Genomic DNA, 24451 nt, shown 5'->3' with positions numbered 1-24451 from the left:
AATACAACTTTGTTAAAAAATATTAGCTTGCAATGTAAATTAAAAAAGCCATGAATTGTCCCTGTAATAACTATTATTTTGATTGTAACCTCTTTTCTCAACAAAGAGTATTGACTGTTATAAATCGATTTCCTTGTCCTTGTATTAGAACCTTAAATACAACTTTGTTGAAAAAGGTTAGCATGCATTGCACAACTCAACTTTAAGGATACTTGTCAATGGCAATGCTCCATTGGATGGAGTCAATAAATCTCCCACGCTATTTAAACTCATATATTAGCAGCATCTAATATTAATTTCCATTCATTAGTCAAAACTTCATCAATTTGCCATATATGGTTTCTCTTACTAACTTGCCATTTTTTTTTAAAGAGTTTGTTACCACTTAGTTTCACTTCATTGTACCTCATTTTCTTTGCACAATAGAGCTTGTGTCTATCTTGGGGTGTTATTAGAGGCAAGAGTTTTGTTCTAAGTTCTATGATTAGATGCAACATTAGAATAACTTGTATTATGTATCACGATCTACCAAAATTATGACCATTGTATTCATGTACGATCATTTTAGTCCTCATTTCAAGATAGTCCTTTGCCTTTATGGCTCATACTAACCATCTCGTGGAGGTCAATCATAGAAGAGGTGGATGTGTGGGAGGTTTTTGACTGGATATACCAATACACAACTTAGGGAAACCCTAGGTTTTTTCACTTTAACTTATAAAATTGGTGCTCATGTATTGTAAAGGTTATTATGCCTAGATAACATACTTATTTTATTCCTAAACATGGATCTCCCTATGTACTATCCAATTTTGGCATACACATGACTTAGGGAAACCCTAGGTTTTTTCACTTTAACTTATAAAATTGGTGCTCATGTATTGTAAAGGTTATTATGCCTAGATAACATACTTATTTTATTCCTAAACATGGATCTCCCTATGTACTATCCAATTTTGGCCTAGGGATTATCTCCCTAGGCATTTTGGGACTCATGACATATATCCCTCCCTTGAGGTCAGTCTACATGTCTTCATTTAGAGACACAACTGGAAATACATCTCCACAACATCCTAAACAATTTTATAGCGAATTGGTCATGATCAATTGAGGGCCTTCTTCATGCACTTGGATCATCCATGACATGACACAATAGTTCTTGGAACACCTAGCTATCTCACACATTTGGAGGCACGTGTCACACATTTTGATGAGCTGTCCACGTTGGAGGTTGCATCGCTTGATTATTGAGTATTTACTTGGCATGTGTGGACCTTTGGGCTTCTCGTGACTTGAAGAGGTTGTTGACATGATTTTAAGGGGTATTTAAGCCCATGCAGAGAAATGAAGGACAACTAGCAACGACTAAATGTGCTCTTTGAATCTAGTGGTTTTGGGGACGACCACATACTGGATGTCTGGCAAAAGTTGATGTCTTCTACCAGATAATGTTTTAAAGATGACCATAAATTGATATCTCACAAAACCTTTACGTCTTCTACTAAGTGGTGGTTGAAGGAAGACCACAAATCGGAAGGTGATAGGCTGTGGCTCTAGCTGCATCTCTGAGTCTAGCATTCCAAATAGTTTGTTGCATGAAATAAACATGGTTGCTCATTCCCTTTTGTCCATGATCTACAAATAGTTTGTCCTCGAGTTGAAAATTGGGGCAGCTATGGGACCAATTTCCCCATAGAAACCCCAAGACCCCAGAGGAAGACCATCTAGGCCCAAAGAAGAAGTCAAAATTAGATAAAGACCATCTAGGCCCAAAGAAGAAGTTAAAATTAGATAGGGAAATTATTATTATATTTGACAAATTGGGCAAGCAATCATTTAAGGAAAAATTTGTTTGATATTATGGTGCTGTTTTCCCTTCAAATTCTCAAGTTGGCCTCAAGTCGACTTGCCATGTCACTTCATATGATCAATCAACTATAAATATGCATGGATCCTCCTCCATTTGTCATACACAACTCAGACTTCTGAGACAAGTTCTATGACTACCTGGGCATACTTATACAACCTACTAGGCTTCTTCTTGTTAGTTTTTGTAGCATCGAATGTGTTCTAGCCACAAAATTTAGTGGAAAGGCTAGAATACATGAGATCTCCAAAACCCAAAAATCGTTTCTGGAAATTCCACCTAGGAGTGTCTCAATTAGATTATTAGCCAATTTTTAAATATTTGCTAAGTCTAATCTTAGGGAATATGGTTAATTAATCTGTATTAATTGAGGTAAGGTGAGAATCATCTAGAAACTCACACGGATTGACAGGGAATTAATCTGGGCCATCGATTATATTTTAATCTTGGCCGTTGGTGCTCCAACAAAAGATTATAAGAAGAAGTTGATGGGTAGATGGAGAACACACCCGTTGTAGATACTCAGTGGTCTAGGTAGTTTGATTTCCTAGTGGCAGATGATTCAACAATGAGATCGAGTAGCAGGTAGTAGAGGGGCAGGACAGTGATTTTTCGAAAGAGTTTCTAGTTCTGGAGGAGTCAAAAGAGGAGGCCATAATTATTCTCCATGAGGCTACGCATGGGCTACATAGTGCCTCAGGAAGGACAATTCAATTTAACTGTGGAGTGGGTTGTTTCAGGTGCCAGAGTCTGGGAAAATTTCCAGAAGGCCTGGACAAAGACTTCCAGTAGCAGAGACATGCAAGACATCTGCTTGAGAGAGAGTTTTGGGCTAAGCATACAAGGGACTCGGCAAAGCTAGTGCAAAGGTTAACGCAAATAATTCTGGGGGTCAGTTTCTGAGCCCAGACTGAGTCGAGATTGCTTGAAAAGGGGGGTAAAATTCCCTCAAATATTTTGGCCAATATTTCTTTCAGATAGAAACACCAGTTTGGCGTCATTTTATTGTACTCAGAATTTCTGTTGCATAATAATAATAAAACCCTCATATGTTGCACATGTTCTCTGTTAAATTTAGGTATGTTCTATGCTTAGAGCAATTTACTTCAATTTTTCATATTAGCCCAATGTCAATGTTCAAATTAGCAATCACATCAACATGATAATAAAGTGCGGATAGAACACATACATAAACAGTAGAAGACAAGCCAAGACAAGAGGACACAAGATGTGGCACTAGCTAGGGACAAACCCCAATGTGGGGACACCCTTGATCAATTCTTCTTATATTCTTCAATAGTTCAGCAGAGAGAAAGAGATAGAGTACAATGATTTGAAGTCAATACTTGACTTGCCAAATAGGAGATCAAAGATTTTCTTCGTGATGATGACACAATGAGGTTGCAATTCTGATACCAAGGACTGAAGATATGCAACAGATGATAGGCTTAGAACAACTCAACCAATTACCCAAAATATTAAGGCTTTCCTTCAATAAGACTCTCCTTCCTTCGCTGCTTCACTGATCATTACAAGGCTGCTAAATCTGGCACCTTTCATATGCTGCAAGGACTGCTGCATTTCATGGTAGACCTGGTCACTGGTTAGGGCACAAGCCTTGAGTGCCACAACACCCTAAACACACCCCACAGTCTACCTATTTACAACGGCTACAGTCCATCCAACCATACACTGCCTTATAGGGCTGCTAACCTTCAGAATGTAGCTCCTAAAAGGCCTCCAACTGCTGGCTATGGCCTACGGCCTAGCCCAACAGTGGACTGCAACTTAGGTCCCTCCAATCAGTGTTCCAAACAACCCTTAAACAATGGTCTTTTGCTCCTCCTTTAAGAGGCTTCTACTCCGCTACAAATTAAGCTGAAGACCAACCTTCTCATGCCCAAACAGACTTGAATAAGACCACACTATCACCTACAACAATGTGGCTTTAACGCTGTTGAGATACTTCCTTTTGTTGCGGCTAGGTCCAGTCTTCTAGCTGCGGCTAAAGGTCCCTTTCATGCTATGATAAGGGCTCCTCTAATTGCGGCTTTAGGCCTTCATATGTTGTTGATTAGGGCCTCTCCAACCATGGCTAAGAGAGCTCTGCATAAGGTATTTTCATGACAACAAATAGGAGCTTCACAAGACTACGTATGGGTCTCTCTTAACAACAGATTAGGGCTGCTGATTAGGCTTCCCACTATTGCGTAATAAGGTCTGCGGTTAGGGCATTAGGGCACCTCCGAAACAACGGTTATACATTCTGTGACTGCGGCTAGGGCATGGCTAGATCTCCCATTTGAATGACGACTAGGCTTCCTTCATCAAAAACGTATAGAACTCTTCCTCCACTGCATCTAGGGCTTCTTCCTCTTGATCTCTCTAGCGACCAAACCCAAACGAGTGGAGAGATATCTTAGGAGAAGTGTGCGTGTAAAATGACTTGAAGACCTCTTCTATTTATAATGAAACGTTGAGGATAAGTTTGGGTAATTTGGTTGCTGGCCGACCTTGACAAATTGTCAAATAACATAAAAAAATTCATATCTCCATGAATACATGTCGGAATTGAATGATCTTTAGATCAATCCTACACCTCTTGACGAGAGAAATCTATCAGTTGCCATAAATAAGATGACCCATATGGAGTTTGGCCCTAGTTGCCAATTTTAACATTTTTCCACATTAGATTTTTCCGGGGACGATTGTCCAAAAATAATCGTGTCAAAATTTTATGTGTGCTAAAATCTCTCAGTTTCCAGTTTGTTTGTTTGTTTGTTTGTTTTTTTTTTTTTACTGTAGTATTTTTATAGTGAAAGTTGCAATTGTGATTTTATTCGTTGTTTGCCGTAGCAAATAAATTACATAATTAAATTTAAAGTTAGAAGAATAATTTCTAGTTGCTGCAATAGATGAAATTTTCACATGGTATCAGAGTGTGAGTGATCAACCGGGAAGCTCAAAAGCAAAGGAAAAAAAATTCATTGCTTAGAGGGAACAACAGGCTAGGATTCTTGAGGCAACACAGTTCATTGACAGGCAGGCTGAGTTGTTGAGGCAGGAATTCGATTTTTAGTTGCAGGGGTGTAGAAAAGTTGAATTGCCGAAGGAGAGTGATTCCACCAGTCAGAGTCAGAGGGAGCAGTTGCAACTCAGATTTTTGTTTAGCATATTTCTTGTTGGACACAAGGGGTTTTGCAGTAGTTTGCAGTTGTACACAAATTGTCCTTTCTATGACCATGGACAAAATTAACATTCAGGAGGCTTTAGACTTGTCTTCCAGGTTGGAGGACATATTTGCTTGCTTGTAAGGGTCAACATCATAGGGTGTCTGCTATATAGACAATGGAGCATCAGCTCATATGAGAGGGGTTAGAGAATATTTCTCTCTAGCTACAAGGATGAGCAGATGGACTTTCAGATTACTATGGATAACAGAACGAAGTGTACTCCAGCAGGGAGAGGTACTATCGATTTTCATAGGGAGTCAGGAGCAAACACCAACGCTACAGAGGTATTGCATGTGCTAGAATTGGGTATGAACCTGATTTCAGTATCCCAATTACATGATAAGGTAAGAAGGTGTTTGTCAAATACTCAAGCTGGAAGAAGGTAAGATAGATTGGAGTTCGAAGCAACAACTTGTATAGGTTGCAACTTGACTCTCCAATGGCACTAATAGGCAGTGATAGTAGTAGTCGGAAGGAGTTGAACAAATTATGGCATAGGAGAATGGGGCATCTACATCATGGAGCACTCAAGATGCTTAAGGAAACAGTAACAAGGGTTCCAAAAGTTGGAGTGTACTTGGGAAGTATGGTAAGACAACATTCCCAAGAAGTGACAACAGAGTAGATGGCTTGTTCGGACTTATATATTAAGATATTTGTGGCCTGATGTTCACTAGAGCTCTTAGTGGTACAAAATACTTTGTTAGCTTTATTGATGAGAATTCCAGGTTAACCTAAATCTACTTCTTGAAGACTGTTACCCACCATTTTGTGGGTGATATCCCTATGAGAAAATTTTCTTCAAGATGGTCCTCAGTCAGCAACTAACAACCCCTTGCAGCCACCAACTAACAACCCCTGGCAGCCACCAACTAGCTTGTTGTGCCATTTATCTGCCACCTGAGCCAGCCATATGGTCCCTTACCCATATGTCATGATCACATGGTTGTAGGTGGGCCTCTCGAACCTATAGGTATGCCTTGTCATTTGGTAATTTAGTGTGGTAGTTTGCTTATCATGGATACTTCTAAGCATGGATTAATGGGGAGATTCGATTGAAAGAGTGGGCAAGGTCTGTGCTCTTGTTCCCTAGACTCATTTTGGATGTTAACCTTGGACCTTAGTCCTGTGGGATCTTTTTTACTGATCTTTGGGCTTTAGGGATAGTAATACGTGGGAAACCCTGATTTTGGTTGCGTGGTCCTGCTCACTCATCCACATATATCACTCCCCTTCCACTCATTATAACCCCATTCGTCATTTCTCCCACCCGGGTCCACATAGGGTTAGCCTTCCGCCCCCCTTGCCCTCAAACTTGGGTCGGGCCTGGAATGATGCCCCAAAGGTTGATGCAGCTGAAAGGAAAAGTAAAAACATAATTGGCCACATTCAATAAGAAGATGTACCACAAAATGCAAAAGATGGCTGGGACAAACACATTTAGCACTTGGGAAAAAGCCAATACATGAGCTCTACCCCATCATTTTGGCCATCACCTTCGTTCCTATAGGCCCTAGATGGGCCTCTTTTATTATTCAAGAACCCATGATTGTCCCAACCCTTGGTAGGCAATGAATTGCCCTATCTTTAAGGAGGTATCCACTGTTATATCTTACACATCATGCTCTTATCCCTTGAGCCTTGAGTAGTTAATTAAAGAAAAATCATAAAAGACAAATGGCATATAAAGAAGAGTGGAAAAATCAAGGCCAGAGCACCTCATGTACCACGATTTCTCCCTCCTATACATTATATATATTGCGGGCTTCCCTTTTAGTAGCTACCCTTGTACCCTAGCATGTGGCCCAAGGCTTCCCCTTTCACTCCCTACTCCATTCATCTCTTTATTATAGACCACCACCCTTTGAAGGATGTACCTTGGACATACTATCAACTCCTTCGTCCATAGATATGCTGATTCCCTAAGTCACCTGACACGGGGATTTCAGGATTCGTAGGATTCAGGATTCGTGGTGTCGGATTCAGACACGTTGACCACCCAAAACAGGAGACATATGATTCGTTATATATTATTTTATTAATATATATATATATATATAAAAAATTAGATATTTCTTACACAAATTTTAATTAATGATACAAATTTATCGATTTCAAATATATATCTTCATCTATAAGCTATTAGCATGCATAGTACATACAAAATTCAAATACATGTCAATCTATTATCTATTTCTTATGCTTGGCCCTCTTGCCACCACGAGAAATGTCTAATTTTTTAGTCTTGTTGGAAAATCAGGATCTTTGTCATTAATATCACCCTTTAAGCATTAATATCCAGAGGTATCTTTGTCATTACCTCTGTATCTGTATAGGGATCTTTGTCATTAATATCACTCTTTAAGCATTAACATAAGATAGAACAAGCATAACATGTCAAGTCAAGATTTTGTTTGAGTGATGCGTACATTTTTAGGAGGGTCATGATACAGGAGTTCGACAACCAATGTCACTAACATCAAGGTACATAGAGGGATTGGTGCTCTTGATTAAATACGAGTTCCATACCCTAATACATGACAAAATTCAATGGAAACATTGCAATCCCCCAATCCTAAAATCCTGAAAAACTGATAAGTCTACTGGATTTTGAATGAAAATTAAAATTCTACTTTCTCCATATGAAATCCAATGATGCCGGAGCCACTCTCAAACATCCTAAGTCATTTCATGGTAATGTTAAAAATTTAAGTAAAAGGATGAAAATGAAGATTAAGGAGAATGCCACTTTTATTCTTAAACATTACCATGAATATCATATTAATACTAGGGCCTAGACTTGATCATTAAGCTGCCAAAACGCTTGCCAAATGAAAATATGCGTGGCTGTAATGACCAAATGCGGCCTTTTCATACCCGTGCAGGTCACTTTTGCCGCCTAAGGAGTCTTGGAAAATAGGTCACTTTTGTCGCCTAAGGAGTCTTGGAAAATAGTACACGTTGCCAAAATCGTGACACGCAGTCAGATTCGACGTGTCAAAATAGGACACGACGTGTCATGGTTTTTGGACACGAATCTCAAGAGAATCGTGTCGGACACGATGGATTCAGGATTCGTGGGGCCTATAGGACGAATCCGGTTATCTAGCTGATTCCACTGACTACAACCATGAAGATGTCAAGATGAAGTTGTTTGTTTTGTCATTTGAAGATAATGCTCTTGACTGGTTTCATGATAAAGCAGACAATGCCTTTGACTCCTTAAGAACCCTCACTGATGCATTTAAAGATAAATATGGGGATAAGAGGGAAGGAAAATACTTAGTCAAAGAGTTGAATACTATAAAGAAAAGAGAAAATGAAACGGTCGAAGAATTCAACCAAAGATTTAACGGTCTTCTAAAAGATATGACTCAAGATTATAGGCCTCGTGACAAGACAGTGTTGGAACAATATCTCAAAGCTTTTAACGATGACACTCAATATGAAATTAGATGTGCCAAGCTCGTTACCTTAACTGCTGCCCAAAATACAGCTAAAGAGTTGGTGAGGGATCGAAAAGCTTTAGGTAAATCATAGGTCCCGAGTTTTGATAGAGGTCCAGTTAAATTTAAGGGAAAGGAAATAAAACAAAGAGAGCCAGATTCAGTTAAAGAATTAACTCGAGTAATCAGGGAAATGAAGATAGAACATGCGAGACAAATAAGTGATATGCGGAATCAATTGATCGAGATAGTAAGAAGCCAAATGCAGAATATGCCTCCCAGGAATAACAATAATAATTGGGGTAACAACAATAATTCATGGCCAAGAAGAACTCCTTCCAATGATCAAAGGCCTCCCATGCTGCTTGAGTTTGCTAATATGGTTGACAAGCCTATCCCTTTCTGCAGATCTTGTGAGAGCTTCCACGAGGAAAATACATGTGGCTTTGCTAGAAGAATTTTAGACGAAGGAACAAAACAAAAAGTAAATAATGTAGGACAAGATGCTCCTAAGGAAAGTCAGTGTGCTGATATGATTTCTTCATCATTTGTGATAAACAATTTCATTGAAGAAAATGACCCCATCACTCAAGCATACGATAAAAAATCACGTCAAGAGCTAATTTTAGAAATTGCTAAAAGTAAGGGACCCCTATTAAAGGAAAAGTAAGAATCAAAATCAGAGTAAACAGATTGCTTCTGAAAGGTACAAATCAAGATTAAAGGTGGACTTGGCCGCATGGATTAATAGTATTAAGATGTTTATCCTAATACTTGAACTATTAAAAATTCCATTTCAGAGGGCCTCTGTCTTCAAAGCTTTAGGTATGGTTCAACAGGATAATATTGATAGCAATCCTAAGGAGAAAGAAATAAAATTAAACAATCTAAACTGCTATATGACAAATGAAGACCATCAACCTTTCTTCATGACTTTGGACATAAATCACTGTTTTCTCCACAATTGCATGCTTGATTCCGATGCATCTACAAATGTTATGACTAAGAAAGTTATGGAACAATTAAACTTAATAATTTCTAGACCTTATCATAACATTTGCTCAATAGATTCGAGAAAGGTTGAAGTCTTTGGTATGGTTAAATATCTACAAGTCTCCTTGGTTGATTACCTGTACAGGATCATCACCATGGACATGGCAGTCATTGATGCACCAGATGTATGGGGAATGCTCCTTTCCAGTAAGTTTGTAGCGGATTTAGGTGGGTCTATTCAGATGGACTTATCTTATGTCACTATTCCAACAACAACAGAGGGCATGGTTAGATTATATAGAGAAGGGGCAAGGAGGTACCATGTGGAAGTTCCAAAGAGGCTGGAAAATGGTGAAGTTGTGCCACAGGGTTATCCATTGCATTCTAAATGGATTCTGAATTAGAGTTTGCTAGTTTATCACTTTCCTTTGTTCCACCGCCCATCCCCTCCTCCGAGGAGAAAAAGTAGTACGTTTCAGTTTGAAAGAGATATGCAACATAGTGGTCAGGAAATTCATCAACCAAAGAAGGTAAAGTTTCAACAAGGGACATCTGATAAGCAACCTATTGATCTACTAGTCAGCGAGCAGATATCCAAGATTGTGCCACATCGATGACATTTGACACCATAGGACATCATTTGTATAATATCTCTAACCCTACTCCTTTTTATTTCATCTCATTAGCTAGTTTTATTTCATGGATTTACATTTCATTTTTTAGTTTGTTAGAGTACATTTTTTTCTATTCCAGCAAGATTTACTATACATGCATGATGATTTCAATTTTGAATGTATATCTATTTGATGGACTTCTGTTTTCTTGGATGTAGGGATTCTGAGATTCTCACGTTACTTCATGGAAGCAATGTGTCCCCATATGGAGCCAAATGTTGCACACTTTTTGTCAAAGTTCCAAGGAAGCAGACATACCAATTTTTTTTAAAGGATTGGATCACAAACCATCAGTTTTATGAAGTCATTGTAAACCCATTCTACAAATTTATAACGTAAATGATGCTAATAAAACCATGTGTGTATGTAACAACCTAGATAAGCCTATTATTTTGGCGAAAATTTATTTTTAAACAGTTTTTCGTTTCACTAACTCATTTGTGTTTCTAAACATGGATGGTCGGCAAAGTTTTTCCCTCCAACCTCACCTCAAAGCTAGGGTGGAATTCTTCATCAAAGTCTTAGGTAAGTTCTAGTGTTTTAGTCGAGTCTTATGTAAAAGTAATTTGGGAATAATTTAAGCTAATTGACTAAATTATTTTATTACAAATCACTTGGACTACTAGATAATATTGTGTCGCAGAATTGGGTAAATTATTCGAGGGTCTACTCTGAACGGATGCTCTCTTTTTGAGGGTTGAATTGTAAAATCTTATGTAAAATATTTTAGTATATGGTCTCTCATAGCTAGACACCATCGCTAAAATATTAGAGGGTGAAAAAAATTATTAATCCCCTCAACTGTCAATTAATAATTTTTCTGGCAAAAATAAATCAAAATTCGTGGAAAAATTTGTGGGTTTCGAAGGAATGAGTTTTTGGAGGTCCCCCACTAAGGGAATATTAGAAATATCAAGAAAAATTGGACCCTTGGACCTTGGTGGTAAAGTCAAAGTCAAATTTTTGAGGAAATAAAAAATTAGACCCTTGGACCTTAGTGGTTAAGTCAAAATCAAATTTTTGAGGAAATAAAAGATAGGTTAAATAAGAAATTTTTGAATTTCTCAAAATAATTATTTCGACGACAAAGATTAAAAGTTGATTAAGGATTTATTGACGACCAATATTATTTTGACAAGGATCAAGCCAATTAGCTGTTATTTTTCCACTTGGAAGATTTATCTATAAATAGAGAATCATTTTGAGTCTCCAGCCATTTGGTTTTTGGCTAGGAAAATTCTGCAGAAACGCTGATGTAACACTATTGTCCCTATTGTAATGTTTTTTGAATCATAATAAAGACTTTGGGGTGCAATTCATGGTGTTTATTGTTCTCTGATTTGTAGTATGTGCTGGGTACGTGCTTTCCTATATTGTGCCTAAATTTTTTAAAGTTTGTTTATTCGTTAGATGGTGATAAAAACATTCTATTAATAGATTTTGGGTCTATTTTAGGAGATCTGATTGACCATATGTCTAACAAGCTTTCTTGAGGAAAATATATAGTGTTTGCAGGTTCTCCAGTCCTTGGGCTCCAAGTTCACAAACTGTGGGCATAAGTCTACCTTCTTTGGACTACAGATATTTGTTGTGGTTTATCTAACTTCGCTAAGCGAGTAACTTACATTTGTTTTCCAAAGTATTATTAGCCATTTATCAAAGAAAAAACTCCATAAAAATTTATTTCTCAAAATTTCTTTTAAAGATATTTTTAGACTTGTCTATATATTGGGGTTTTGGGTATTTTTTTTTATCTCTATTTTTGGAGGTGAAATCAAGTGAAAGAACTAGAATAGAACTAGATCTAGGCCCTTGAGGGTAAAATCGAGTCTCCAATTTTTTTTGGAAGGCCAACTATTTGAGAAATTGAGCAAAATTTCAAATCTCAAGCAAGTTAAGTTTTTTGAAGCAAGGGTTTCATTTTTTAGCCCTCCCGAGCTTAAGATCCAGTGTTTCCAAGGCTAGCGCCAGCCTATAAACCCTTTGCATCAGCCCTAGAGGCTCTAACGTCATCGTTTTAGGCCTCCTGGAGGCCAGCGTCAACCTTTCTCCTCCTTGACATCCTCTTTTTCCCTTTGTGTCAAGGTTTTAGGGCCTTTTCAGTCCTGACCACGACCTTTTGAGGCATCAACCTCCCTTGCCCTAGAAGACAACTCTAGTGGGCTTGTCATGGGTTCCTAAGACCCTTAGGGCCTAGCTGCAACCCTTTGAGGGCTTCTCTGCCTTTTCCTACCTTCCTCTGCCTTTTCGGCCTCCCTTATGAGCCCCCTTCATCTCTCTTCAGCCTCATCGTTGAACTTTTTCCTCTGACTTTTTCAAGCCTTTTTTATTGCCTTTAGCCCTCTTCCTAGCCCTAATTGTTAAAATTTTGGTATTAGAAGACAAGCAGTTCCCTAAGGCTTTGATCTTTGGCCTAGGGAAAAGTATCCAAATTTATTTGTACTTTTCTCCGAAAGTGACTTAATAAGTAGTAAAGTCAATTTAATTTAAAAGTAACTTTATAAGTGGTAAAGTTACATTCTAATTTAAAGGTGACTTTAATAAGTCAATGAAAACTAAAAAGTGAAAAAGTGACTATGGAAATGAAAGGCTAAGTGGGTCTTTATTTAAGTGGGTGAGTTAAAAAATAGAAAGTGAGAATTAAATGCACATTTATTCTCATCCTTAGATCTAAATGAATCTTAGCCATTAGATCTTAGGGTAATCCAAAAGGTCATTTAGAGAGTAAAAAGAGAAGAGAAGAGAAAAAGATCAATTCATTCTTTCATGAACATTTTTGAGAGAAAGAGAAGAGAGAGAGATGAACATTTTTGAGAGAAAGAGAAGAGAGATGAAGGAGAAAATTTCTGAGCAGTGAGGAAGTGAAGGAGAGCAACAATAAGACATTTCAGCAAATTTGGGCAGCAAAATTTATTGGCACGTATCCCAAGGCAAAAATGTAAAGCAAGAGAAAGGCACAAAAATCAAGGAAGAGGTACATCAATAAGGGCATGAATTTCGAGGTAGTTGTACAACAAAAATCTATACGATCCGTACAAGTTTTGGGCACGATTTTCGAGGCAGGTCGTACAACATTCAATGTAGTTTTATTGCTGCAAAAATTTCTGTTTTGGCAATTTGTTGATTGGCACGATTTTCGAAGCAGAGTTCAAGCACAGAAATCGAGATAAGTTGTAATTTGTGGTTGCTGGAATTTTTACTATGTATATCATTTTCTTTATAAAAGCATTTTAAAAAATAAAGAACTCTCAAACTGGTTTTCCCCAAGAGTTATACGGGGGTCTTCTAGGGTCACATTGACAAAAGTCACTGTTATTTTCTATGCGTGGCTGTCATAATTTTGCTGTGTTTTATTTCTACAATTTCAGCAGTTGTGAAATCTCTAAACTTGTGTTTTCAGAAAATATTGTCATTTTCAGATTTTAGAATTTTTATCATACTTGGATTTAAAACTAAATGCATAAAGTGATAAGGAAAACTGATAACCGGAGTGGGGGTTGAAATTCTTCTTGGTATCGAAGCTTGGTTGGCTGAAAAGTGCAGTTTGGGACAACAAAGTGAAACTACAACAAAATGATTTTTTCATAGAAGACAGAAACCTTTACCACAAAATTGAAAATTTCAATTTGGTAGGACAGTGAAACATGTCTTTGGGTTTGAGGGTTGAAGACAGGTTGGATGGGCAAAACAACTACAATGCATGGAAGGAGAGAATCCAGAGCATCTTTGAGGAAGCATAAGTTTAGGGCATCATGGTAAATATCACAGAACTCGGCAGCAGTACCTGCTGTCCTTGTATAGTTGACATTGTTTAACAAAAAGAATGCTAAGGCAAAAAGATTAATTCTTGGAGGAGTCAAAGATCATGTCATTCCTCATGTGAGAGGAAAGACTTATGCACATGAGGTGTTGACAACCTTGACTAGTCTTTGCTAGAGCTCAAATGAAAACAGAAAAATGGTTCTAAAGGAGATACTGGAGGCGATTAAAATGGCTAAGACTGACAATGCTACAACATACCTCAGAAAGATCACTTCAGTGAGAGATGAGTTGGCAGCCGTAGGTGAGATCATTGCACCCATTGAGTTGGTGATGATTGCTTTAAATGGTTTTCCCAAGACTTGGGAGAATGTTGTTGATGGCATTGTTGCACGGGGAAACCTTCCCGAAAGGGAGAGGTTGTGGGATGATTGCATTTATAATGAGATAAAAAAGAACCATCTTGCGGCAACCAAACAGGTGGAGGAGGATGACAATGTGGCATTGTTAGCAAGAGGGAAGAAGGGCAGAGCAAAGAAGCAAGCTTCCAACAGTGGAAGCAAATGTAAAGGCAAGCAACAGAACAAAGAGGACTATTTCAAAGTCAAATGTTGGAATTGTCAAAAGTTGGGACACTATGCTATTGTGTGTCCGGAGAAGAAGAACAAGAAAGGGAGAGACAAACCCATGGCAGCTTTTGCAGAGATAGAGAGCTTCTCAGAGAGCTTTGATCGAGAGTTTGGGTTCATAGCTTGTGAGGCCACTAGTGCAGGATGATCTACCATACAGGTTCAGAGGGAGTGTGCACTCTCCACTACTAGGAAAGCATCTTCTAGCATTTGGTATGTTGACAGTGGCGCTTCCCGCCCCATGACAGGAGTCAAAGAGTACTTCTCAGAGCTTTCAGAGGATGATACTGATATGGAGGTAGTACTTGGTGATGACAACATGGTTAGAGCAGTCGGTGTGGGGGCACTGACATTTGATAGGGGACCCAAACCTCCCTTGAAAGTGTCAGATGTTCTATATGTGCTGAGAATGAAGAAGAACCTGATATCTGTCTCAACACTTGAGGACAGAGGGTATGATGTGTTGTTCAGAAGAGGGCAGGTGCTTATATATCCTAGGGGAACTCCAACTTCTTCAGCTAGAGTAACTGGTGTGCGCCATGCCAAGGTGTACAAGCTCTCATTCTAGTCCCTGATGGCATTGAGTAGCAGCACCCGATATAGGGCAGACAACAGATTTAGCAGTTCAGATTTGTGTGAGATTAGGCACCGTAGGATGGGGCACATGTATCATGGGGCCTTGAGTACATTGCGGGAGATCACCACTGGTGTGCCAGATTTCATTCTGATCACCTTGATGTACGCAGAGGATGTGCTATGGGGAAGTTTTCCGGATCCCCTTTTCCTAGGGGTGACAACAGAGTGATCACGATGCTTGACTTGATTCATACCGATGTGAGTGGTCAGATGTCTCATGTATCCTCGAGTGGCTATGAGTACTATTTTTTATTCATTGAAGACCACTCTAGGAAGACTTGGATTTATTTCTTGAAGACCAAGAGTGAGGTCTTCAAGCGGTTTCAAGAGTTCAAAGCTCTTGTGGAGACCCAGACAGGTAGGAAGATCAAGGTACTCAGGTCGGACAATGGAAAGGAGTACACCCTTGGTAAGTTTGTTGGTTTTTGTGTTGAGGCAGACATTAGGAGGGAGTTCACAATTCCTTACAACCTCCATCAGAATGGGGTTGTGAAGAGGTGGAACAGATCCATTGGAGGCGCTGTTAGAGTACTTGCAGAACAGGAGTCCACATCGTGCCTTGGGGAATGTGACTGTGGAGGAGGATTTTTCTGGGAAGAAGCCTAATGTTGGGCACTTTCATATCTTTGGGTGCCTTACATATTACTATGTCCCCAAGGAGAACAAGACCAAGCTAGAGCCCACTGCAGACAAATCCATCTTTGTGGGTTATAGCGAGACCTCGAAACCTTATCGGATTTATATTCCTGCGTAGAGGAAAGTGGTTGTCAACTAGGATGTGGAGTTCGAGGAGGAGAGAGATTTCAGGAGGTCAGGAGAGTTAGAGTATCCAGAGTCACTAGACCCTCAAGAGCAGTTGAGTTAGTCACAGGGATCCAATGGTAAGGGATCAGGAGGTACATCGATTACAATGTCAGGTCTATTAGTGAGCAGTGGCTCTCAGAGTCAGGTGGGTGGTTCTTCGGGCGGCATATAGGGCATTTCACATAGCATCTCATAAGGTAGTCCACTAATGGACAGTTCACATGGTACTTCAATGTCTACAGGCACAGATTTAGGCATGAGTTCAGTTGGTAGGCCTTCAGGAGTTCAAGATTCTGATGATGACGAGGATTCTTTCACTTCAGTGGGAGAAGTATGCTCAGGGAAGAGGAAGCCCAAGTGGCTTCAAGATACCTTGCGTGAGGCCACATTAGTTTCTGGGCCAAAGAGATAGGTTAGAGAGAGTAAACCACCTGAGCGATTCTGTAGTTACATGGAATTGGTAACAAGCATTGTTGACTCCGAGCCTTCTAGTTATGAGGAGGCAGCCAGACAACAGGTCTGGAGAGAGGCCATGATGGAGGAGTATTCTTCTATTATGAAGAACGATGTTTGGGAGGTAGTGCCGAGGCTTGAAGGTAAATCAGTTGTTACTTCCAGATGGCTCTACGAGATAAAGCATGCTGCAGATGCTAGCATTGAGAAGTTCAAGGCTCGATTTCTGGCGAGAGGGTTCTCACAGGTAGAGAGAGTTGACTATGAGGAGACGTTCGCTCCTGTAGCTCGATATACATCTATTCGCTCCATTATATCGATTACAACAGAGATGGGTTGGAAGATCCACCAGATGGATTTGAAGACCGCATTTCTCAATGGCTTCATTCAGGTGGAGGTTTATATTGAGCAGCCATAGGGCTTTGAGGTGCATGGGAAGGAGTCCCATGTATGCAAATTGAAAAAGGCACTCTATGGCCTGAAGCAAGCTCCTAGAGCTTGGTACTTGAGGATTGATACATACTTGTAGCAATTGGGTTTCACAAAGAGTGAGGCTGATCTGAACCTATACGTCATTGTGGTGGGTAAGGAGCCTCTCATTCTGGCGCTGTACGTTGATGACTTGATCAGAGACTCATTGAGGGCTGCAAGAAAGATCTTGAATCAGAGTTTGAGATGAAGGATATTGGCTTGATGCATTATTTTCTGGGATTGAAGGTGTGGTAGGAGGAGGGACATTTCTTCCTAAGACAAGGGAAGTACATTGTGGATATTCTTACCAGATTTCACATGAAGAAGCTTCATGCTTCTGATTCCAAGTTGGTGGATCCTACTCTATATAGAGAGATGATTGGTATATTGATGTATTTGGTCAACGCTCGACCAGATATATGTTTTGCAGTTAACACTATGAGTTAGTTCATGTGTGAGCCCAGGAGAGTGCACTGGGTGGCTTCAAAACACATTCTCCATTACTTGCAGGGAACTGTGGATTTTGGCCTGGTTTATAAACAAGATGATGGAGTTGGAGTGAGACTGGCAAAGTACACGGATTCAGATTGGGTAGGTTGTGCTTCAGATAGGAAGAGTACTTTTGTGTGCTGTTTTGGGTTGGGTTCGGCGGTTGTGTCGTGGATTTGCTAGAAACAATAGTCAGTTGCATTGAGCTTAGCTGAGGCAGAGTATATGGCTGCTAGTTTGGCTACTTGTGAGGCCATCTGGCTTCGCAAGATGTTGTTTGGTATATTTGGTCAAGCATTGAGACCTTCAGTAATTTCTTGTGATAATCAGAGTTGCATAAAAGTCACGGAGAATCCAATTTTTCATGACAGGTCAAAGCATATTGAGATAAAGTATCACTTAATTAGAGACAATGTCCAAAAGGGAGCTGTCAAGCTTGAGTACATTTCCACAAATGAGCAGGTAGCGGACATTTTCACCAAAGCCTTACCACGGGGCAAGCATGTCTACTTCAGAGACAAGATGGGAGTGGTGGTGAACACTTTCCTCGGTAAGAGGGAGTGTTAAAATTTGGGTACCAGAGGACAAGTGGTTCCCTGAGGCTTTGATCTTTGGCCTAGGGAAAAGTGTCCAAATTTATTTGTACTTTTCTCCTAAAGTGACTTTATTAGTGGTAAAGTCAATTTAATTTAAATGTGACTTTATGAGTGGTAAAGTTACATTCTAATTTAAATGTGACTTTATTAAAGTCAATGAAGAATTAGAAAGTTAAAAAGTGACTATGGAAATAAAAGGCTAAGTGGGTCTTTATTTAGGTGGGTGAGTTAAAAAATAGAAAGTGAGAAATAAATGCACATTTATTTTCATCCCTCGATCTAAATGAATGTCAGCCATGAGATCTTAGGGTAATCCAAAAGGTCATTTAGAGAGTAAAAGGAGAAGAGAAGAGAAGAGAAAAAGATTAATTCATTCTTTCATGAGCATTTTTGAGAGAAAGGGAAGAGAGAAAAGAGAAAATTTCTGAGCAGTGAAGAAGTGAAAGAGAGGAGCAAGGCATTTCAACAAATTTGGGCAGCAACATTTATTGGCACGAATCCCAAGGCAAACTTGTACAACAGGAGAAAGGCACAAAAACCGAGAAAGAGGGACAACTACAAGGGCACAAATTTCGAGGCAGGTTTTGGGCATGATTTTCGAGGCAACCGTATTGCTGAAATTCGTACGGTCCGTCTCCATTGAGGTCTTGGTACTTGGAGTTGTATTTTTATTAACTTGTGTGCTACAACATGACTAGGGATTCCAGACCCTAATGAAGACAACAATGTTTGTGTGGAGAGCTTATATGACATAAGTTTGATGAAGCCAAGGAGGACTCGTCGACTAGTGGTAAGAGTTGTATTGTCATGTCCTTGTGTGCTACAACATGGTTAGGGTTTTAGACCCTAAGGAAGCAAACAATGTTACTGTGGAGATCTTATGTGATACAAGTTTGATGAAGCCAAAGAGGATTTGCCACTATTGATGATATCTTGTACCAACTTTAGGATGAACTTATGTGATATAAGTTTGATGAACCCCAAAGAAGAATTGCCACTGTTGATGATAGTTTGTGCCAATTTTATGATAAATTTGTGGTATGTACATGTACTTTATTTCTGCTATACATGTAGATGGGATTATATGTACATGTACTTTATTTCTACTATATAAGTAGATGGGATGATACGTAAATGCAATTTTTTCAAATCTCTCTCTCTCTCTCTCTCTCTATATATATATATATATATATATAGATGAAGGTTCTAGCTGTCCAAAATTATGTAATGCGAATTTGATTTTAAGCTTTGCGTTGTCTTCTTGATTGGGCAATTTCTAACACTCATTGTTCATGCTGATTTAAAATAATATAAGGCTGAAATTGTTCAGAGATTTAACCCATAAGATCTCTCTTATTAAATCTGTTGTAACAAAGTGATTTCAGATCCGAAATGTGCATGGAAAAGTGTGCTTTAGGACTTCAACCTATTGGCATATGTTTAGTCATGGTGTGTTGGGTGAGAGTGAAGTAAAATATTGTCCGTTGTTTGTCGCTGTAAACTAATATTTTAGAGCAACCCTTCTGAAAATTCGAGAATCTCGGAATCACCACTACAACAAACTGATACTACTTCTACTACTTGTTAATCCATGCAAGTTATTTACTGTGTTCCACTGTAAATATCTAAGTAAGTACAACTGCAACCTTCACAACTTTAAATGTTGATTTGAGATAACATCGGATGTGCTCTAGCGATGAAAATTGGTGGAGAGGCTAAAGCACATGAGATCTCCAAGACCTAGAAATGGAACGCGTTTGGAATATATTAAAATAATTAATATTTTTAACGAAGTCCCTAAGTCTAAACTTAGGGAAAATAAAATATTAATGTGAATTAATATAAAACTGAGTTAGAATGGTCCAAAAGTCATGGATCAAGCCAGATCTAATCTTAGTCGTTGATTAGGGACTTAATCTTGGTCGTTGATGGACCAATGAGAAAAGTATAAGAAGAGGCTTGAGGGTCAGTTGGAGAACATACTGAGGGAGACCAGTCAGTTCGATTTCTTGAGCGAGGTTAGCTGAGAAATTTGAACTAGTGGTCTGGAAAGCAGCAGGAGGCAACAAGTATAGAGAAGACAGTCAGGATCGGCAACAAAAGACCAGCGCAGAGGTAGGAGAGGCAGACACAGGGCCTTTCAGGCAGACGTTGAGGCAACAGGAGACTGCGCAGTCACTAGAGGGCCTGCGTGGGTGAAACTGAGAGGCCCAGGGCTAACACAGATAAGCAGGGGTTGACGCAGAGTGTTTGGGAGCTATGTAGAGGTCAGCTTGGAATGAGAGAAGTGTTGGAGATTTTTTTTCTTTGTTGGGTAAGCTAGTTTGGCACACAGTTGTACTGAAGAAGATTTGAATAATAAAGTCCTCCCTTGCTGCATTGGCTTTCCCACATTGGGCTTTTCGGGGGACTGTTGTCCAAAATATCTGTGTCGATGTGTTGATTCTTGTGCATGTGTCTGTTTCTGTATTATGGCGTGATATCTGCAACAAAAGTTATTTTACTGTTTATTGAAGGAATTTCATAAATAACTCATTAAAAATAAGTAGGCAAAGCAAATCAGATGTTGCAATGATAGAATTTTCACATGGTATCAGAGCGAATAATCAAAGACAGGAAGGGAAAATTAGTTATGGGTTGAGACCATGATGTAGAGGCATTCACGTTAGGGGACTTGCACAAATTTTCAGAAAATTGCACAAGAGATTTCGATTTCTCCATGTTGGCTTCCAGGATGGAAGAAGAAGTGGCTTGTATGACTTGTTTTGCATCATCAGAAGTATGGTATATAGACAGTGGTGCCTCTTGGCATATGACGAGAATCAGGGAATGTTTCTCAGAGTATCGAGAAGAGAAGATGAACTTTCAGAGCAACATGGGGAACAAGTCAAAGTGTACTCCAGTAGGGAAGGGTACCATAGTTTTTCAAACAGAATCGGGAGAACGGCTCCGCGCTACAAATGTGCTGCATGTACCAGGATTGGGAATGAACTTACTTTCTGTATCGCAACTTCAAGGCGAGGGCTATGATGTCTACTTCATCAAGGAGAAGGTATACATCAAACACTCAAGGTGGAAAAAGAAAGTGTTCAAATTACAACTAGAATCACCAATGGCACTAATAGGCAGTCATGGAGACAAGGACTTGAACAAACTATGGCACAAAAGAATGAGACTTTTGCACCATGGGGCTCTAAAAATTCTCAGGAGCACTGTAACAGGAGTTCCAGATCTTAGTACAAAACGAGATGATGTATGCAGAGAATGTGCTCTAGGAAAGTACACCAAGGCAACATTTCCTAGGAGTAAACACAGAGCCAAGAGCGTACTAGGATTGATACACTCAAATATCTGCGGACCTATGTTCACCAAAGCTCTTAGTGGTGCCGAGTATTTCCTTACCTTCATTGATGACCACTCAAGGAAAACTTGGATTTATTTTCTAAAAACCAAGGACGAGGTTTTTTGTCAATTCAAAGAGTTCAAGGCCCTAGTGGAGAATCTGATTGGGAAGAAAATAAAAGTTTTGCGCTCAGATAATGGAGGAGAGTATGTCGATAAGGACTTCATTGGTTTTTGCGCTAAGGAGGGCATCAGAAAAGAGGGACAACTCCGTATAATCCAGAGCAGAATGGAGTAGCAGAAAGGAAGAACAAGACTATTGTAGAAGCAGTTAGGGCAATGATGTATGATCGGGATATGCCAAAATTCCTGTGGGCAGAAGCATGCAACACAATAGTCTATGTTCAGAACAGAACTCCTCATCAAGCGTTGGGTAAGATTACTCCAAAGAAAGTTTTCACAGGGAAGACGCCTAAAGTCAGTCATTTCAGGATATTTGGGAGTTCAGCATATTGTCGCAGACCTGAGGAAAAGAGGAAAATGCTGGATCAAATTGCGGAAAAGGAATATCTAGTGGGATATAGCGAAAATGGTAAGGCATACAGAATCTATCTTCCAGGGAGTAGGAAGGTAGTGGTTCGACGAGATGTAAAGTTCATGGAGGACAGGGCTTTCAGAAAATCTCGTGAGATGCCTTTCGAGGAGTAGTAAAAATAAGAGCCATTGGTTAAACCTCTTCTACCAACAGAAGTAAAGAATTCTTCCTCGGATCAAGAAGATTCACAGGATGAGGAGGAGCTAACAGAGGCACCTGCTGGCAGAGGAAGAACTAGCAGGGAACTTCGTTAGATTCTGCGAGATGCAGAGGACTTCATTGGTGTGCTAAGAAACAATAAGAGGGAGCGAAAGCAGCCAGATAGATATCAGGCATTAATAGCTCAGGATGGGGAGCTTGCCAGTTTCCAAGAGGCAACTCAACATCATGTTTGATTAGGTGCGATGGTAGAGGAGTACAACTCCATAATGGTGAACGATGTTTGGGAGGTAGTGCCTAGGCCTTGGAAGGATAGAGTTTGATTACTTCAGGGAAAAGATGGGAATGATAAAGAACCCGTTTCAGTAGCAAAAATGGGGGTGATAGCAGCACAAATGCAGAGGGAGTTGCAGTGCAGATGTAGTGTTGGGAAAAAAGGACCAGCGGCAGAACAGATGCAGAGGGAGCTGCCACTTTGGCAATAACAGAGCCATGGGCAACAGTACATGATGCATCAGTGGAGAGGATGTTGGGCAGAGAGGCTTAGCATCAGCACAGGGACCGATGCCGGATGATTAGGGTGATACTCAGTGAGGAGTATTACTAGAGCATAGTCCTCGCTAAGAGGGAGTGTTGATTTGGGGTAGCATCAGATGTACTCTAGCCACGAAAATTCGTGGAGAGGCTAAAGCACATGAGATATCCAAGACTCAGAAATGGTTTGGGCAGAATCTAATCAGTTTGGAAGATATTAAAATAATTAATATTTTTAAGGGAGTCCCTAAGTCTAAACTTAGATAAAATAAAATATTAATGTGAATTAATATAAAACTGAGTTAGAATGGTCCAAAAGTCATGGATCAAGCCAGATCTAATTTTAGCTGTTGATTAGGGACTTAATTTCAACTGTTGATGGACCAATGAGAAAAGTATAAGAAGAGACTTGAGGGTCAGTTGGAGAACATACTGAAGGAGACCAGTCAATTCGATTTCTAGAGCGGGGTTAGCTAAGAAATTCGAACTAGTGGTATGGAGAGCAGTAGGAGGCAGCAAGTGGCAAGTAGAGAGTCAGGATCAACAATAGAAGACCAACGCAGAGGCAAGAGAGGCAGATGCAGGGCCTTTCAGGCAGACGCTGAGGCAGCAGAAGACTGCGCAGTCACTAGAGGGCCTGCGTGGGTGACACAGAGAGGCCCATGGCTGACACAAAGAAGCAGGGGCTGACGCAAAGTGTCTAGGAGCTATGCAGAGGTTAGCCAGGCTGGCACTAGGAATGGGAGAAGCGTTGGAGAAATTTTCTCTCGTTGGGTAAGCCAATTTGGCACTTGGTTGTACTGAAAAAGATCTGAATAATAAAATCCTCCCTTGCTGCACTGGTTTTCCCACATTGGGTTTTTTTGGGCACTGTTGTCCAAAATATCTGTGTCGATGCATTGATTCTTGTACATGTGTTTGTTTCTGTATATGGTGTGATATCTGCAACATAATTTATTTTATTGTTTATTGAAGGAATTTCATAAATAACTCATTGAAAATAAGTAGGCAAAGTAAATCATATGTTGTAGTGATAGAATTTTCACATTAAATAATATGCGGAAACAAGAATCTGAGCAAGAAAGAAATAACACACACAAGTGACACCATTGTTTTTGGACCAATTTTCTCGGAAAAACTCAATGTGGGAAAACTGATGCAACAATTGAGGGTTTGTATTATTAAGCAGTAATTTCTGAATACAATCTCTGGATGCATTGCTAGCTATCCAATACAGAGAATCTGACTGACAGAGAGATGAGTGAGATATACCTCACACTATCATTGGCGATCCAACACTGATCCAGCCATTGAATGGCTAGCCCCTAGTTGCCTTTGTGCAATCATTGCGTTGCTTTGCGTGCAACTTCTAGTGACTACGTCACTCCTTTAACTGATCAATTTTCCTCTGGAACTTCGACGTTCTGCCCTCTTAGTCTCACACCCCAACTTTTGGCTTTGGAACTCAATTCTCCAGCAAATTTCGAATCTCCTCTCAGGCTCTGCGTTGCCTCTATGTGGCCCTACGCTTCCCAATGTGGCTTTGTGTTGCCTCTGTGTGGCCCTACGCTTCCCATTGTGACTCTGCATTGCCTCTTTTGGATCTCTCTCCGCCTTCTCTGCGATGTATCCCTGAATCAAGAAACTCTCCAACCAGAAACTATCTCTGCCTCTCATAGCAAGAAATCACTCCGATCACTTCTTTGGCAACTGCTGGGCTTCTCTTTTCAGAAATCGATTCCTTGATCTTTTACTCAATGTGTTTTCCAAA

General features: G+C 39.7%; 1 protein-coding gene across 1 annotated transcript in view; it reads right to left on the bottom strand.

Moving 5' to 3' along the window:
• LOC149211554 (uncharacterized) overlaps positions 1 to 24451 on the bottom strand; it is a 350089-nt gene that overhangs the window by 74885 nt on the left and 250753 nt on the right. The window lies entirely within an intron of this gene.

Source organism: Pinus tabuliformis, chromosome 1_1, assembly GCF_031772625.1.
Source record: "Pinus tabuliformis cultivar Carrire ecotype Pingquan chromosome 1_1, CPIR1, whole genome shotgun sequence".
NCBI classification, from domain to species: Eukaryota; Viridiplantae; Streptophyta; class Pinopsida; order Pinales; family Pinaceae; genus Pinus; species Pinus tabuliformis.
Note: the sequence above shows the minus strand (reverse complement) of the source record. Positions and strands in the feature narration are given on the sequence as shown.